Here is a 6,010-nt window from a genome sequence, read left to right as displayed (position 1 = left end):
GGTAACTACCAAATCTGTGCAGTGATGGAAAACTGGCCTGGATGAAGATACTGAGGTTGCTTGGCGGCAGCGAAGGGCCCATTTCCCATCAATGGGGAAACATGGCAATTAGCACCAGACTACTGATGATGTTTTTGGGGTAGAAAACTCAGAAACAGGCCCCAGCACCTGCTTGTGAGAGCAGTTGGGGCCCCTGCTGCTCCCTGCTGTGGCTCCATCTTGTTGGTTAACTGACAGGTTGACTCCACTGCAATCAAATGCTTCCTTTTGAGCAGGAACCAACTCTCCTTTCTGCCAGGGTCAAATATGCCTTGAAAACCCAAAGTACCTGCTCAGCTACATGACAGTTGTACTCGGGTTGCTGGTGCAAGCCCGTGGAGTGGGAATAACAGCAAGGGCAGCATTGCACACGTGGTGTGTACTTTTAGCACCATGTCTGGAGCAAATCCAGACCTGGTTGTGTCGAAACACTCCTTCTCTGCACTAACACTTTCCCTCCTTACTTGCAGAGTCAGCACACGTGGCCAACGTTGTTTAGAGCACTGTATACAATCACCCCAAACCAGAGCCATCATGCAAGGAGATGAGCTCATTCCAGTGCCTCCTTTGAGGCACTCAAAGCCTCAAGCTCCCCTTGAAGCTCCCCTTTCTGCCAAAATTCAGTCCTTCTGCTCAGCAGATGCCAGGGTAAAATTACTGCTACTTACTGAGAAGTTGCCAGCTCCGCATGGTTGAGGAGATACAGTGCCCAGCTCAGGGCAGTGATACCCTCCAGGACAAGGGGAGCAGTCTGCAGCCACTTCTGCACCACGTTCCATGCGATAGGTTCCTCTGCAGCAGAAAATCCAACAGAAGAGAGAGTCACAAACAGCAGCAAAATGTTCCAGTGTCTGAAGAGGTGCTGGAGAGAGACTCATCATCAGGGACTGCAGTGATAGGAGAAGAGAAGATGGGTTCAAACTGAAACAGGGCAAGTTCAGGTCAGATCTAAGGCAGAAGCTCTTCCCTGTGAGGGTGCTGAGGCACTGGCACAGGGTGCCCAGAGAAGCTGTGGCTGCCCCATCCCTGGCAGTGTTCAAGGCCAGGTTGGACACAGGGGCTTGGAGCAACCTGCTCTAGTGGAAGGTGTCCCTGCCCGTGGCAGGGGCTTGGAGCTGGAGGAGCTTTAAGGTCCCTTCAACTCAAACCATTCTCTGATTCTACCACAGCACACCTCTGGTCTGGATCCTCAGTCTTCTGTATAGAGGAAATCTACCATTTCTGGGGGCAAGAAACTGTCTGACTCAGAAAAATCTTGCCTGGACCATCCAGTAACACACAAGGTCAAAGGAACTTGCTAACATTGCTGGTGCAGAAAGCTATTATCTAAAACCATGTGTTCTGAAATGCCACGTAGAGGTGTTGTCTTTTGTACCTGCACAGCTACTGCAGCACTTGGGGTGTACTCACAGCGGGCACAGAACCGGCTTGGAGGTCCCACTCGTGCAGAAAGCTCCTGCAGGGCAGGCAGCACAATCTTCCACTCTCCCATTTGCCAGCCTGGTGCTGTAGGTTCCTGCAGGGCAGGGGTGCTGTGTGCCCCTCTGTGTACCTTGCCAGAAAGAGGAGAAAACCAGCCTAATTCTTAATACAGCTTCAAAGACAGGAGGCAATAAGCCCCCTGCTCTTCATTGCTGGTATTTACACGAGTTACATGTAAATATGTATTTCTAGATCTAAAAAGCACTGCTCACAGCTCTGAGAACAACAACAAAATCACCATTTAGCAAACAGTGCAGAATCTCTGCAGGAAGTTTCATGTTTAGAATTGCAGCAGATATTGGATTGTGCATTTGAATTCGTTGCCAATGAAGAAAACAATACCCCAAATGTGCTCTGTGCAAACAGTGGAAGTATGTGCTAGACAGAAGGGACGTTTTGTTACCAACTCCACATTGGAAATCCGGCGCAGAAGACACGCTGCTGAAGTCAGGGTGTGATGTTATCAGAGTCCAACAACATTTCTAAGGAGAGAAATACATCAAAGCTCCTTCACTCCTGTGAAAAGCTGCTTACCCTGAGGGCAGTAGTGCCCTGAGCTGCACATCCCAGTAGGAGAACGGGCTCCTCCGAAGCAAAACCAGCCTGCAGGGCATGGGAAACACTGCTCCCCTGAGGTCAGGCTTGTCCTGTTGCTCCAGGTGCCTGGGGCACACTTGTGCTGCGTTGGGTGCTTGGTGCCTGCTGGGCAGTAGTGACCAGCTGGACACGGAGTGGGGGGCTTCTGCTTCCCCCCTGTTCCTGTAACACACATTGAAGATGAGCAATGTAGCCTAAAGCTGGCTTCACATGGCCCACTTCCAAAGCTGGCACAGATATTAAAGCCACCAATAAGCTCAAAGCTTTGAAGACACTAAAAGGTCACCACTTTGAGGTCATGAAGTTAAAACAGACACTCTGGGTGGCCTAAACAGAGAACGTGACAGTAAATTTACCTTGTCCATAGGGCACAGCAATCTCTGCAGTAACACTAAAGGGCATCTTTTTCCCATTTACCATTGTTGTGATACCTCATTGACCTGTTCTGGGATTTCCCAGTGGATTCCATGATACCAGCTACCAAAGAACACAGTTCACTTGGCCGTAAAGGTTCTCCTTACCTCTCCCACAGACAAATCCAGCTGGGCACGTTTCACACTGGGACTTCTCAAAGAGGTTGAAATCATTGCCAACTGTTCCTGGAGGACAGGCATTGCTGGGAGAATGAGGGCTGGATGACCCTGCTGGGCACACGTACCTGGCAAAACACAGCAGGTTAAGCTTTGGTGCAAGAAGGAGACAAACTCTGTGCTCTGTGACAGTATTAGGATGAGCGCTGCAGCTGGGAAGATGCAGAAATCCTGGAGATGAAACACAGGGAATGGACTGGTTGTGCCATACATCAAACGGAAAGGGTGGTTGTGCTGTTCATAACCATGGGATGTGCAGCCTGGCTTCATCCTTGCCTATTTTTACAACCTATTCTGTGGCAACAGCAGGCAGCAGTGCCCTGCACCAGCACAGTCTGCATCACACTGACTCAACAGGAACTGCAGTCAAGTCTTGACACTGTAGAAGATGCCACCTGCACCTCTCGGCACCCAAAGCAAACCCAGGGGAGGTGAAGTATATGCACAGACATCAGCAGCAGCACAGGAACCAAGCCAGGCTTACCCTGGTGAGCACTCAGCATCAGGCTGTGCTAAGCCAGCCTGGGTACAAGCTCTCCCTGCTGGGCAAGCTCTGCAGTCAGTGGCTTCATCCTGGCCTTGCAGAGGGTTGTGTGTACCTGGCTGGCACGGCACTGGGTAACTTGCTCCAGCAGGACAGAAATACCCAGCAGGGCACTTCCAACACAACCCAAGTCCTAAAGAGAGACACAAAGAAGACATCTAAGGTCCCCAAAGGGAGCATGATGTGCTGACCAAACAGAGGGTCCTTTGCTTGCATGATGCTCATGGCAGGGGGGTTGGAACTAGATGATCTTAAGGTCCTTTCCAACCCAAACCATTCTATGATGGAGGTTCACTGGTACCAATAACATCAGGGCAATGCCAGGAGGTGGTGCTGTTGGATTAGCTGCATGTTACTGAGGTTCAGTGGCTCGTGGAAGCAGTAAAACCATCTGGACTGTTCTGAGACAACAGGACAAGAAATGAGACGTATTAAAAATAAAACCATCAGCCTTAAACCACGCTGTGCTCCAGGTATATGTAATAATCCTCATGCTCAGGCCTCCACTGCAAGAGAACCAGGGTTTTCCCATGTTTGTATAGGGTTTTCCATGTTTCACAGGCTGGAGATACACTCAGTACAAACACATGGATACCCTGCCTGGATGACAAGCAATTCGAGCTGTGAGCACCCCTAAAATCTTGGGTGTTAAACAGGAGGCTCGTATTGTGACCTAGAGGAACACTAGTAAGATCAAGACACAATAAACCCACGATCCCTTAGTGCTGTTTCCATGCTCAGAAAGTGTGTTTCATCACAAAATGCCCCCAAATATTTCACTGGGTGAAGAGGAAACACAACTTTAGCACAGGAGTAGTCACTCCCCACCTGCACAAACCAACTAGGGCAATTCGGGAGGAAGGGAAGCCACTGGTTGATGGAGCTTTCAGGTTGAACCCCTGCTGCCTTCCAAATGCTTGTCGAGGCAAGGCTCAAGCCCATCCCAGTGTGTATGTGCCTCTGCAGGCTGGAATAGAGCCTTCCAGCACCCCAAAATGACCAGGATTTACTGAAGTCAAGGCTTCCCCCTCCACAGATGGAAGGTGCAGGTCCACACTAGGATTCCTCAGGGCGCAAAGCCAGCTTAAGGGTCATCTCTCCCTCTGCCTTCTACCCACTTGCTCATTCCCAGCCCTCAAAAATCTCACTGTTTCCCCCTTACCTTTACTCCACGTGGCACAGAAGAACACTAGGGTCAAAAGCCTCGGGAGAGCCAGGTTTGAAGCTCTCAAGGCTATAAAATCCCCCAGCTCTGAGCACAGCAACTGAGTCAACGCATCCAAGGGGGGCTGCAACTTCGTGGTATGTTAAACATTGCCTTAAGATGAAAACAGCTTCACTATGTGGGCCTGTCCCCCCAGCAAATCCAGTGGGAATGCTGTTTGATAGAACCAGAATCCACACCACTTGGCTAAACCATATCAGCCATCACCTACTCAATGGCTTGTCAGAGTTTATTCACGTGTCCCCTACTTTGCAGGTGTTGTCCTACCTTTGCCAAGTGTTCCTTAGGATAGTTGACAACCTAAAGCAGTACCTGAGCACCTGAACTCAAGGTTTCTGCTCCTACCAGTGCACATGGTGATTTGTGACCCTGGACAAAACATTCTGCACTTGGACCAAAGTGTACTTGAGTGAATTGAGCTCATTCCCTGAATGATTGTCTCTATTTTCCCCTTTGTATAGCACTGAAGGAGAAAGAAGCAATTTTTATACCTTTGTGAGACACTGAGGTACTCTGCAGTGTTCAAACCCAGGCAGAGCTTGCCTCAGCAGCACACGATTGCTGCAGGTGTCCCTTTCCATGTCTAAGCAAAGATTTAGTTACCAAGCTCTATTATTCTGTCCTTTTAAATTCCTTTATCCGTTACTAAACTGCAAAATCCAATCACCTTCCACGGGTTTCCCAATCATGAGGGGGACTCAGCCCTGCTGGATGCAAAACAAGGAAACATCAAAGGGAAGGAGCAGGAAATCTGTGGAAGCCTTGTGCCTACCTCTTTGCATGTGTTTCAGAACGTGACATGCTGCTTCATCTACTTGGTGCTTTAAGAACTCTTAAGGGCAAGGCTTCTACAGCTCCTGAAGGCTTCAATTCCAGTGCTTTTTGACTCGTATAAAGTTTTGCCTAATCTGTAACCTTATTTCCCCTTTGCTATGAGAATGGTGTTAGAAAAGAAGCTTTAACAACAAGGCAGTTGCTGACTTTGGCTTCACAACTGACCTGTTGGATGCCTTTAGCACACTGTGTCAGGCTGCTCCTTGATTTTCTTCCCTTCTACTCAAAGTACAAGCATCACTTTTCCCTGCTGTGGCAATTTCCTTCAGGTCTCTGCATAGGGCAGATATCCAAGTACCAGGGTCCACGTCCATAAGTGATGTCAGTGAAGTGAAATAAGTGGATGGTAACTTCTGGATGTAGCAGCTTTGTCATTCCAGAAACCTTCACCATCAGTCTGGTGACTCATAGGCAATTCCACGGGTGGTCCTTTCATGCAGAGCTTTAGGATTGCCTGAGCCAGAGCCTGGTAAATAAGTACTGAAACTTCCAGCCCCCTCACAAGAATGTGATTTAACAGTGTGATCTACAGTGAGAATTAGAACCCCAGTGCCCAAAACGAAGATCTTTTATGACACAGACCTGGCAAGCATGAGGAGCTGATGCTGCTGGGTGCGTGAAGTTCTTCTTTGGGCTTGAAGCTCCCTGCTGGGCATGGAGGGACTGCAAGGCCATCAGGACAGAAGTGACCTACAGAGA

This window comes from Nestor notabilis, unplaced genomic scaffold (assembly GCF_000696875.1).
Source record: "Nestor notabilis isolate BGI_N333 unplaced genomic scaffold, ASM69687v1 scaffold1588, whole genome shotgun sequence".
NCBI classification, from domain to species: domain Eukaryota; kingdom Metazoa; phylum Chordata; class Aves; order Psittaciformes; family Psittacidae; genus Nestor; species Nestor notabilis.
Note: the sequence above shows the minus strand (reverse complement) of the source record.